Here is a 13,186-nt window from a genome sequence, read left to right on the forward strand (position 1 = left end):
ACCCTAAAATTGGTGATGATGGAGAGGGACGCCTACCCGTGGTGCCACAGAGTAGCCTGGAAGTGAAAGAGCCCGTCTATTCATACTTTCCTCAAACATTTCTCCATCCCAAAGGAAGATGGTGGCCTATGAAAGAAGGGCAATTTCAGTCGGCAGTCCACCGGGTTCAAGTTCAAATCAGCCTGGGGTTGCAAATACTACTAATAGCCCAGGGAGTGAGGGAGGTGTGCAAAAACTATACCTTACGAATGCACAGTCTTCCTCCTCTCACCCGTCACACAGGAGGATCGCGGCTGCTTACTTTTAAACTGCTAGCTATAGGGGTATAGCCAATAACTGGTTCACTTTAACCTGTTTCAGTAATTGCCCCGACACCCTAATCCCAAGGCCTGGTAATGAGGCAGGTCGAGAGGTGAACCGAAAGAGGATAAAAAGGAAAAGGAGGAAAGCAGAGGAAAATAAGTCCACGCCAATTTCACAGCCGAGCCAAATTCCACTCTTTCCACTGAAGCTGAAATTCCTGTCGCATCATTTATTTTTGCACACTTTCTTGACTGGAAGGTATGCGATTTTCAGCCCAGACTTATAATATCTCCTTCGGTATCATGATGTCTTTTTAATATTACTTCTTCCTGTTGTCCCACTATATTACTCATCAAAGGAAGGACCTGTCGAAGTGAAGTTAGTTAGAAGTGAAGTTAGTAACTTAGAATATCGCCATTACCCATTTCATTTAGACTGCGTCTTTTTAAATGTACTCTTTCTACCTTCAGACGTTCCTCCTGAGAAGAAATGTCAAGGGTTACAGGTTGAGAAATTACGCTTCATAACCCTTCTCAGTTTGACTTTTTTTTCCCCTATCACCACTCGATTATGTTCACCTTGGAAAGAACTTTCATGTGGTGAAGGGGTTAAAAACAATTCTTTTAACTGTTCTAGCACGAGTGAACCGTCCATTTTCCCTCTCAGTAAAATGATATCTTGTTTTTTTTTTTTTTTTATGTGAGGAAGAAGGAACCAAAGGCCACGAGCCTGCAATAACTGTTCCCTCCTACGTAGAAACAAAATACAAGAGAGAGCCAAATTCAAGATCCAATTTTTTACTGTTGCAAGCATCGAATAATTTCATCGACCAAAGGAAGGACTTGTCGGAATAAGGGGCTGGAAACGACCTCCATTAAACTCATTAGTACAAATGCATAACTCTTCATTTCACGAATAAACTTGCGTGATAGTAGAGATAATAAAAATACAAATTTCTCTCTAATAAATCTGCCATAAAACGTGTGAGCCCGTCCCTAATCTCTCTTGACAAGCTCAATCCTTATCCCGCCACAATCTCGCGTCATGCGGTCATCCAAAGTTAGTTAGCAATCACTCAGGCAGCTATCAAACTCTCCAGGCCTGATCACGCTGCCAACACCTTTTCATAAGCGAATTATTTTGCTTATTACACCTTACTGTCTTATAATGTGTTATATAAATCCGTCAAACATCGCTGTAAAAGGATAAATAACGTATAAAAGGATATTAACCAGACATATCCAAAATTAAATCGCTTAGGAAGAGTGTTAGGGATTTTCCTTTCCAACAAGCATACGGGCCCGAGTGCCCGTCATGCAGCCATCCCGTTCTATAATCGGCCAGTCTGCTTACTTATCTTTATTTGTCTAGAGTATGTGTAAATTCATATCTTTTTTCTACCTTACCTATCTAAATACCAATCTATCTATCCACCTACCCATCTGTATCTATCTACGGTAAGTGTAAGTTTATATCTTTTTTTCTTCCTTATCTACCGGTACCTATATATCAGCATCTATCCACCAGCCTATCAATCAATCAATCAATCAACCAATCACTTTATTCAATTAATCACTGTCTACTCATACGTATATCAATCTTACAGTATTTGTGGTTATCTATATTCATCGCTGTTTGCATATCTAACTGTCTACCTACGTACCTATTTACATACTTGCCTACCTACCTACCTGCCTGTCAATTTTTCAAGATCAGGCACGCAATCTGCCAGCCAGATAAGCGGGGTGTCATGCAACCAACTCACTCGATAATCGCTCATGCAACCATTCAATTGCATAGCCGGGTGGGCGTGAGGTGGTTCAGCCAGATAGCCACTGGTTGAAATTTCTGTTAATGTAGAGATAAACCTGTTATGTCTGATTTGTATGTGTATCTGTCTATGCACGTCTGTCCACCTACCTACCTCCCTACCTACCTCCCTACCTACCTGCCTACCGAACTACCTACCTACCTACCGACCTACCGAATTACAATGGTTTACAAAAAATTTGAGGCAAGCATGAAATTAGGTGTTCTAACCTAATTTTGGGGTGCTGATTTCAGATTCGAAATCCGTTTTCACTCATCACCTCTATTTTTTTAGATATACATGTATACACGTATGTACTTGTATACATATAGGCCTAGACCCAAAATATTCGTCAAAAATCCATTTACCGACCTATTTTCTTGGAATTTGGTTTAAAACGCGCAGCACAACAAGCTCAAACATGTCAAGCACTACACGCAGAAGGACTGGGGGTCTAGGAGCTCTTTCGTGCCTGGGAAACAGTGCCCAAGCAAATCCTCTGGTGGACATGAACAAGATGCTTCTTCCCCCTCTTCATAGCAAGCTTGGCCTTATGAAGAATTTCAAGAAGGCCATGGACAAGGATGACGCTGCATTCCAACATCTGTGCACTCTGTTCCCAGCTCTCAGTTCTGCTAGGCTCAAGGAGGGCATCTTCATCAGACCTCAGATCGGGAGGTGCTGAAGGATGAGGTATTTGAGGGGAAGCTCACCTTGAAGGAATTGAGAGCATGGGAAGCATGTAAGGTAGTCTGCCATGGCTTCCTTGGTAATACACAGGCACTAGATTACCAAGAGCGTGTCGAGAAGTTGTTGCAGGCTTATCAGGATATGGGGTGCCGAATGTCTCTCAAGATTCACTTTCTCCACTCCCACCTCAACTTCATCCCCCAGAACCTCGGAGCAGTAAGTGACGAACATGAGGAAAGGTTCCACCAAGATATTGCTAAGATGGAGGGCAACTACCAAGGCAAGTGGAACCCCAGCATGATGGGGGACTTCTGCTGGATGCTCCTGCGCTACATCCAGGAGGCAAAGTACACCAGATCGTCCAAAAAAACTCACTTCTGACTGTCTGTAGTACTATGTTGTGTATATATGCTTATATCCAAGTAATGGTAATATTTAGCTCTGTCAGTGTTCTGTGTCTGTTTTGTTTCGTTCTGTACTATGCCATTTTAATATATGAAATAAACTCATTATATTATAAATATATGCATTATAATAAAAAAAGGTATATGTGAAAGCAAAAAAACTAGAGGTGATAGAGCAAAACTGTTTAGAAATTTGAATTAAGCATATCAAAGTTTGTCAAAAACACCTATTCACATGCTTGCCTCAGATTTTTTTTTTTTTTTTTTTTTGTAAAATTATCATCAGTTTATAGCATATGAATCGATTAGAGAACTGAGTGGTAATGCAGGTAAACGCAAGGAAATACCAGTTAGAGACAGGGAAGGAAATTTATTGACCAAAGATGGAGATATTAAAAATAGATGGAAAGAGCATTTTGAGACAGTTCTTAATAGACCAATACCACCAGAAGAGGATATACCGTCTGCTCAGGAAGATTTAAATATAGAAACAGGAGAGTTGAGGCCTGCAGAAGTGGAGAAAGCAGTAAAACAGTTAAAGAATAATAAGGCACCAGGGGAGGATGGTTTATTTCCGGAAATGTTTAAAGTGGAGGGGGATAGATTAATAATGATCTTGACCAAGCTATTCAATAAGATATGGGTGACGGGGTTACTACCATCAGTTTGGAAGAATGGTGTAATTGTTAAAGTTCCGAAGAAGGGAGACCTGAGTGAATGTGGTAATTGGAGGGGAATCTCTTTGTCACCGATAGCTTTGAAAGTTTTCAGTAGAGTGTTGTTAAATAGGTTGGAGCCGGTGGTTGAGGGTATTCTGAGGGATGAACAGGCTGGTTTTAGAAAGGGACGTGGTTGCAATGATCAGATCTTTATAGTTAGGCATTTGATGCAGCAAGTTAATGAAATGAGAGTACCGTTAAGTCTTTGTTTTGTTGATTCTGAAAGGCTTTTGATAGTGTTTCGAGAGAGACTATGGGGAAGATCATGAGACATTATAGAATACCAGAGAAGTTTGTGAGGGTCATTATGAACATGCATGAGGACACATTTTGTAAAGTGATGGTTGATGGTTGTCTGAGTGATTCGTTTGAAGTCAAGTCCGGAGTAATTCAAGGTGGTGCTCTATCGCCTTTACTATTTATATTGGTCATTGATTACATTATGAAACGCGTTGGAACAGAAACCGGTGCAGGTATACTTTGGGGAGAGAACAGGAAACTTTTGGATTTAGATTATGCAGATGATATAGTTTTGATTTGTGATGCGTCAGAAGAGATGCAGAGAGTGTTGGACTGTTTGGTGAGTGAAGGTCGCAAGGTGGGTTTGGTTATTAATTGTGGAAAAACTGAAATAATCAATATGAATATGGAAAATGCGCAGGAATGTGTAATTGGAGGTATGGTTGTAAAGCAAGTTGATAGGTTTAAATATTTAGGTACTTATTTAGCCAAGGATGGTTCTTTGAACTTTGAATTCGAGGAAAGGTTAAAGAAGGCTAATCAGGCAATGGGAATGCTTAAAAATATTTGGAATAATAACAATATCTCTGTGCATACAAAAATCAAACTTTATAAGGTAATGGTTAGGAGTATCTTAATTTATGGACACGAGTCGTGGTACAGCACAGTGACTATGGAAAATAAATTCTTGGTGTTTGAAAAAAAAGCACTTAGAAGAATATTAGGAGTTAAGTGGTGGGAAAGGATACCAAATAATAGAATTAGAGAAATAACGGGAGTGCAGCCGGTCGATGAATATATTAGGTTCTCACGATGGAAATGGCTAGGACATGTGTATAGGAGACAGGGAATAGTACGAGGTACACCAGGGTGGGTGGCACTTGGTAGGAGAGGTAGAGGAAGGCCAAAAGAGACGTGGGTGAGGACAATGAGACGGGAAGCTGGAGATGAGTGTTGGGGAGATCTTGAGGAGTTAGCACAAGATAGGATGCGGTGGTGTGAGTTCATCGAGGCCCTATGCATCCCCGAGGGTGCCACAGGAAATGATTGATTGATTGATTGATTATATCTATCTATCTCTCCATCTCTCTCTACCTGTTTGTTTGGCCGACTAGCAGCGGTATATATGTCAGTTCGGTTTGACCGTCAATGTTACAACTTTTCTGATCTTCGTGTGTAATGTGATCTCTTTACCTGATGGTTTAGCTATCTATCTGCATCTCTATCTATCAGTGTAACAGACCTCTCTATTTATCTGTTATCTGCCTGTACATCTACCTGCCCCTCTGTCTATCTATCTGTCTATATTTATCCATCCATCCATCCACCTATCCATCTTTATGTCTATTTATCGACACTATCTACCCATCACCTCCCTGGCGCCGCATCCCTTGAGGAAGTTGCCGAGACGAAGGATCCCCGGCCATAAACTCTTCCTATTTGATTTCCAGCAGTAAAAACCATCGCCTCTGATCACCCAATTTGAGTTCCAACCGTTAAATCTGATCTAAAGCAGTAGAGACCGTTTACCTTGATGGCCGATCCTGCCGTCGTTCAGTTTGATAAGCAGCTGTGAATGTACACTTACTTATTCTCTTCCATTTAACACCCTTTTGCTCCTCCGACTCACTCTCAGCTGAATAAAATCGTCTGAGGTTAGCTAGAACAACACAGATGGGTAGAAATGTCCTGATTGTTAGAGACCAGGTTGTAATGAGGAAGCTTAAATGAGGAAGATTTTAAGGAAGTGACATATTGAGTATGATAACAGCATATGGACCTCATGGGGCTTAGATCGTACAAGATGGGGGTATTTATGATTTTATCGCATCTCAGTAATGCTATCAAGTACCTCGATACCAAACTGGAGTAGATAGTAAGCCGAAGATACGATAAATAAATAAAAAATCTGACAATAACTTAAGGTGTGGGTTTTATCCTATTCACTACGAACACATTGTATTAATTTTATTCTTGATACCGCCCAGACGATTATTTTCAGCTGAGGAGTGGCTTTTTAAACTGTAGGGGTGAGATACAGCCTTCTCTGACCCCTTCAAAATATGAGTGGCGTTTCCTAAGTTGAGCAGAATCGTCAGGAAAAAACCAGAATTCCATAAATATGACGTCTTTGTACTGAATCCGTGGCTGATGTGTTCCTAATGCACGAACTACGCAAAACAGTCCTACCTAAGCTGCAACACAATATGAGGTAATCAATTCTCGACCAAGTAGTATTTCGTTCGTATTTTCATATTTTTGATGGGGTAGGTTGGTCTGAGGTGAATATCATCTGACTTTAGCCGGAATAATATACAAAGGCCTTACAGTACTTCGAAGTCAGAGGGTATAAGAAACATATATAAGTCATGTATGCACTTAATATGGTAACTAATGCAGCAAGTTCACTCGACAGGCGATCCAATCACATGCCTTAACGCTTAACTCATAAGAGGTCACGTGTAAGATATGAAATAAATACATAAAAGAAATGATCGTACATCACTGGTAACCAAAACAAAACTAATACTTATGATGCAATGAAAAAGTGAAAATTTAGTCACCCCCATCTGCTGAATCCTGTAGACATTCACCATTTTTATTACATCAGTTTTGTACTCCACTCATTTACATAAACATCTAAGTCAGGACGTTGATTTACAGACTTACAATCAATTCCCTGCTGTAACACTGAATCGTATTTGCAAGAAAGAAAATAAAAAAAAAACAGGGAAAAGAGTATAAAACCTTCCATTATCTCCTGCATTCACAATAACAAATTTCGGTGATGAGGTAAATTGTCGTATGTTATTATGTGAAAAATATATTAATTCTTTAAGGGGATGGGGTTTCCGTCAGATGAATAAAATCGTCTGGAGGTAACGAGAATAAAACATCAACATGGGCCCTGATTCCTTGCCCTATAGTTGTTAAGTTTTATATGAAGAGTAACATACACCATCATGTGTATCAAACCCAAACATCCACTACTACAGTAAATTTGTATCATATGACGGAACTACAGGATAACATGAAATCTGATGATGTAGGTGTGAAGTGGGAATGAGTCTGCATGGTTACTAGTCACATCAACACTCCAATCTGCCGAAACGTTGCTGAAAATGGTTCGTAAGTTTGATCAGGGTACAGTAAACGCACTACTGTATAGTTGTCTTAATCTACCCAAGCATACTCAGTCGCAGTCCAAAGCGTCAGGCACAGCATCCCACACAACTCACTCCTGATCCATTTATCCAATGCAAGGCTGTGCTACCCGTCAGGAGCATGTAATCGCTCCAGTCATTACCCAGTCAGGCGCGTACTTCAATGGACCTGACGGCTCAACACAGCTCCACCTCTTAGGCTCACCCTGACGTCACCCAAAATATATTACCACCAATTTTCTGCCTGTTAGGAAAATTCACTCGAAGAATAACTGTGTGCGTTTAATCCTTCCACCCCGCTGACGTATTATTTGAAATTTTGCTCTTCCTACCTTCAGACGGTTTTATACAGCTTGGGAAGAACCTGTATGATGGAAGGGGACTATAATCCTTTCGCTTCAAAATATATTTCTTAAGCTGAATAAAAACGTCTGGATATACCAAAAATAAACAAGAAAACACGTCACCGAGCTGAAGCGGTCAAGGTGGAGAAGAATCTACTGTCCCTCGTAAATCAAACTTTTAATCTGTGGAACCAGGCTTGCTCAGGTCATAAATTCAGGGAGATTTACTTTTAGCGTTTATTTTCCTCTCGACTCCGACCCAGCTAAGGCGTAACTTGTTTTCATTCCCGCCAGGGAGTACCCATTTTGAAAGTACTTGATTTTTTACCCCGATCCCCGACACTCCCAAACCTGATCTCCCTCTCCTTCCCCTCCTCTGCACCCTATTTGAATTCCCCACCCCTCCCGTCTACCTATCTTCCCTGCCCTCGATGCACCTTGATTTGGATTCCCCCTCCCCACCACCACACCCACCCATCCACCCAACCGCCCTCGCCCTTTCCCTCGCCTTGTTTTAGACAGCCCTACCACCTACCCACCACACCCTTCCCACCCAAATCCTTGCCCCCACCTCTTTCCCACAAGTCCTCTCCCACAAATCCCCTCCCACTCTCCTTCCTGCCCTCGATTCACCCCGTTTTGGACTACTCACCCCACCTCCCACCCACCTCCTTCCCCACTTTCCACAGGTCACTCACAAAAGGTCATGTCATGGGGGCGAGGTCCTGAGAGGCTCTCTGGCACCTTTCCCTCAGTCATCTGTTTTGCAGGTTACACCTTGACCATTTCGGTAGGTAAGAAAGCTAAATATTCATTCTTACCGCCACCTGATGATTCTGCTCGGCTTAAGTAGTTTTTCGTTCAATGTAGGTAAAAAAAAAAAAAAAAAAAAGTCTCCACTCACTGTTTCAGAATGTGAGAAATCTTTAATTCTTTACACTGGTTATCATTATACTCTTTTTATTTTAACCTGGGTCAGATATCCGTCCTTTTGGTGCATATTTCACGTCAGTCAGTGGAGGAAAAGGACAGTACAATTACTACAACTCAATATTCTTTCCATAGCACTTCTTCATTACTAGCATCATATTTTAGTGTCAATCAAGTTTTAAAACTCGGTATTTGAGAAGGAGAGAAGACAATTTCAGGCCAGGTTAGAGTAAAAGTAGCATAGAAGATTTTTAGTTCACGAATGGACTCTTCTTTCCTATGGGCTAAATAAATTCTTCTATTGTATTTCATTGTCGAATATTGTACCTCTCCGCACATATAAATTAAAGAATATCACAGTGCCATAGTCTGCAGTACTGACAGGCGAGGAAACTAACAGCGCGTCAAATGCAAAAATAAATCGATAAAGAAGAGTTACTTGGGGGTCCTTCTTACCTCAGAGGAATACTGGCCAAGGTATATATATGGGTCTTTGTGATGAGATGTATCACAGTGTACAAGGAGTAACAGCTGCAGTGAGGAAGGGAATTGCCAAATACTCTTATTTCCTCTACTTTTTTGTATTTCTCTTCATTTCCCTCATCTTGAAGCCTCTTACCCTCTCTGACTCTCTCCCACACTCTTCCCACTACTTTTTTTTTTTTTTTTTTTTTCACTCCCAATTCTCCTAGTCTCTCCTCTCTTCTTTTTATTTTTTTTTTTCACTCTCAACTCCCTCCCTCTCTCTCTCTCTCTCTCTCTCTCTAGATCTCTCTCCTGCTCTTGCATCCTCTTACTTTCCTTGCCCCAACTCTCCACCCCTCCCTCCTCCCTCTTCCCCCTCCGTCTTACTCACCTTCTCGCTTACACACCTGGGCACAAGATGTACTTGCAAGAATGATAGACGATAAAGAAGCAAAATTAGGGCCATGCAAGTCACCACCGTCAGATTACCTTGGTTACATTAGATCACTCGGAACTTTCAGTCTAGTTCTACTTCTTGTAAGTGTGACAGAAGTGGTACTCAGTTTTTGTAAAATGGGAGGGAAAGTCTCTCTCTCTCTCTCTCTCTCTCTCTCTCTCTCTCTCTCTCTCCAATGTAGACTCGAATTCAACATCCAGTGAAAGGGGGGTCTTTTTTTTGGTGGTGGTGGTGGGGGGGGGAGTAGGCTCACAATGTAAACGTCTTTGGTACTGTTTCTTAATCCTGGAAAATGACGCCGACGATGATAACGATAATGATGGAAATGACCGACTACAGTTTTAGGACAGCCATGTAGTCCAGCCTCCTATGTAGGGAGAGGAGATCAAACGCCAGAAACACAGAAGACGAAAAGCACAAAGTTTCTGAAATCATCCCACAAAAAGAAAGAAAGAAAAAAAAAAACTCGGAGGATATTCAAGAATCACTTAGATGGAGATAATACTGTGTCTTCGGAGGATAATATATTCTTCGGAAGTTTTAAGTGATACACACCATTTCTCACGCAAAATTCACGTTTTATTATTTCATATCGAGATTTTTGCATATGAAGTGACTTCTTTCCATCAGAAATCTCGAGGGAATCGGCACCTGATGCGAACTGACTAAAGAGACATCGGAATGAAAAAAAAAAAGTTACATACGACACATAGCTGTAGTATATAATTAGTTACGTCACATTTATATGACAAATCTATTTTTTCAATATTAGTTGTTCTGTTAAGGTAGTGTTACTTGAGAGCAAAACAGCCGTCCTGAGAAATTTAAGTCTATTTTGCGATAAAATATTCCGAAATTATAGGGAAACGTCCAATTTCATTAGATATACCAACATTTTTACCAGCAATACCTATTTCAAGCTGAAAAACGATGCATTCCATCACCATTCCTGTAAATAATGAAAAAAACGGGAGGCAATTGTGATTTTAGTATCGAGAGAAGGAGCGTCACTGAGTAGGACAGAAACGCCTGAGGAACTTTTTATCGACGTTAACTCACAGGGCGCGGTGCCGGCCATCTGACAGACACTTACACTTGACAGATAAATATATAAACCCCCGATGTTGTCTTAAATAAATCCCTTCAATTGACATACACGAGGCCTCCCCTAAGCTGAATAAAATAGCTTAACGGTAAATGGAACATGAAATAATTAGTAACATCTGATTAATCTGGAAATAAATTGATATCGAACTGAAAAGAAGAAACAGACAACATTAATTTTTCACTACTGTATCTTTCTCTAAGCTGAAAAACACTGACTGATGGTTAGGAAAATAAAATGTGGTTGCAAAATATAGTAAAGACACCTCGTACTAAAGGGGTTAATGAAGAGGTAAAAGAGTATGAAAGAGAGAGAGAGAGAGAGAGAGAGAGAGAGAGAGAGAGAGAGAGATGGAAAGTAGGAGAAACTGGTAAACAGTAAGGGTGGAAAAAAGAAGAGGAAGCAAGGAGAAGGGAAGAAGAAAGTTAGTTCCCTGACCGTATGCCCTTCTCATTTCCACCATCCTCTTCTCCCTGACTTTTTTCATTTTATTTCTCTCTCTCTCTCTCTCTCTCTCTCTCTCTCTCTCTCTCTCTCTCTCTCTCTCTCTCTCTCAGGTCAGTCCTATGCTCACCTCCCACTACACCATCACCGAATCAATATTATCAGCAACCTCCAATTTTTAAGTACATATAACAAAAAAAAAAAAATCCTTCCAGGGCTCTTTCACTTTTTTAAAATAAATTCTTCTGTCATAAAAGACTTTGTAGTTACTTGTGGAGAAGTTATATATATATTAGACTTGTGGACGAGCGGTTGTTATACTTGAGTAGCTTTGTAAGTTGATAATCTTCTTTCCCATTGGTCATTCAATGACAAGGAGAGGTAAAGAATAGTATGGAACTGTTTTTATTTGTCTTGGAAATATTAACAAGTCTCTCACACAGAGTGAAGTATAAAGTAGAGTCCCGGGAGCTATCTCCCTGTCTCGCTCTCTCTGTCTCTCTCTCAAGTTGCTAAGCCCTTCTCCCTGCGACCTGTCTGTTCTATGGCTAGCTTCCTTCTGAGCTCTCTTTCCTAAATTCTGGTGTAGCAGGAGTCGTATCACGTGTGTTCCCTGTGGTTGGAAAGTTCTAGAAGCCTGTGTGTGAGTATGTGTGTATGTGTGTGTATGGTCACTAGGTGCTGTCGTGTGCCTATAAAGCATTCCTTGAGTTAAGAGTGTGTAAGCATGTTTAGCATTGCTCGATTCTTGCAGACACAGTACCTTCTCATCATCTGACTTCCTGCTTCTGTCTCTCTCTATCTATCTATTTATCTATCTATCTATTATGATTTGTAAATATAATATGGAGTCCTAACACTTCAAGTTTTCAATCTAGAGGTTGTCTCAAATTGGATCATGATATTTGATGGTAAAAAAAAAAAAAAATTATTAGCAGATTTCCAGTAACACATTGTAATTTCTTAAGTTATTGTAGGTATCAAAATTATGTACTACTGTGAACATTATGCAATTTAACATGTATATTATAATGGAAGGGTGGAAACATGGCTACCTCAAGGCTGGCATGGGCGATGGCTGTGTGACCATGAGTTCGTGTGGCTAACTTGTCATTCTAACTAATGGAATAAAGAGACAAATAATAATTAGGAAACTTTGAATGCTGTACATGCTGATTCATTTACTACTACTACTAAATAATACTGCTAATACTAATACTGATGCTAATAATAATAACGAAACTAAATTTGATTGCTAACAATTTATAATATTACATCGATTATACACGTTCAACAACAACAGCATCAATATTACCACAAACAGCAAAAAATTGTAAGTACGAATCATGCCACCTCTCACCTGCCTCAGTAAATCTCCAGTTGTCAGAGGCAGAGATTTTACCACTACTGCCAGTTGGAGGTCATCTGGGGGTTATCTGCTGCAAGTGACCTGCCAATTCTGAACTTCTATCTACTCTTCCTGTCTGTCAAACTATACCTATTGCACTTTCTCTCAGGGGCGTACCTAGAGATTTGGGGGCCCGGGGGGCTAGGTTCTTTGCGGGGTCCCCCCTCCAGGAGGGGGGCCCCCGCAAAGAACCTAGCCACCCTCATTCTCAAAACTTATCTAACACCTCAGCCCGGATTATCGGGATGATAAATATATATATTTTTAAATATTAATAAACAAGCTTATATATTTTTAAGGCTTTGGGGCCCCCCCCCTCAATTGGGGGCCCGGGGGTCAGTTTCAAACAGTCCCCTCCGCCCCCCCCCCTCAGGTACGCCACTGCTTTCTCTATTTACAGTGATTACGATTGTCTGTCTGTCTGTCTCTGTCTCTCTATCACGCTATATCTGTTGCGCTTTCTCTACTTACTGTGATTATGTCTCTCTCTCTCTCTCTCTCTCTCTCTCTCTCCAAAAACTACAACGGTGAGAACGGTGAAACAGTTATCAGGTATAATTCATTAAGATGACGACGTTGAAGCAGGGGTTGAGAGAGGGGGTGCTGAGTGCCTTTCACCGTTGGGCCGTCGCTGGGGGGGGATGGGGAAGGGGGGATGGGGAAGGGGGGAAGGGGGAAGGGGGGAAGGGGGAAGGGGGAAAGG

Source organism: Coenobita brevimanus, chromosome 24 (assembly GCF_032717465.1).
Source record: "Coenobita brevimanus isolate Jiangsu-jjx chromosome 24, ASM3271746v2, whole genome shotgun sequence".
NCBI lineage: Eukaryota > Metazoa > Arthropoda > Malacostraca > Decapoda > Coenobitidae > Coenobita > Coenobita brevimanus.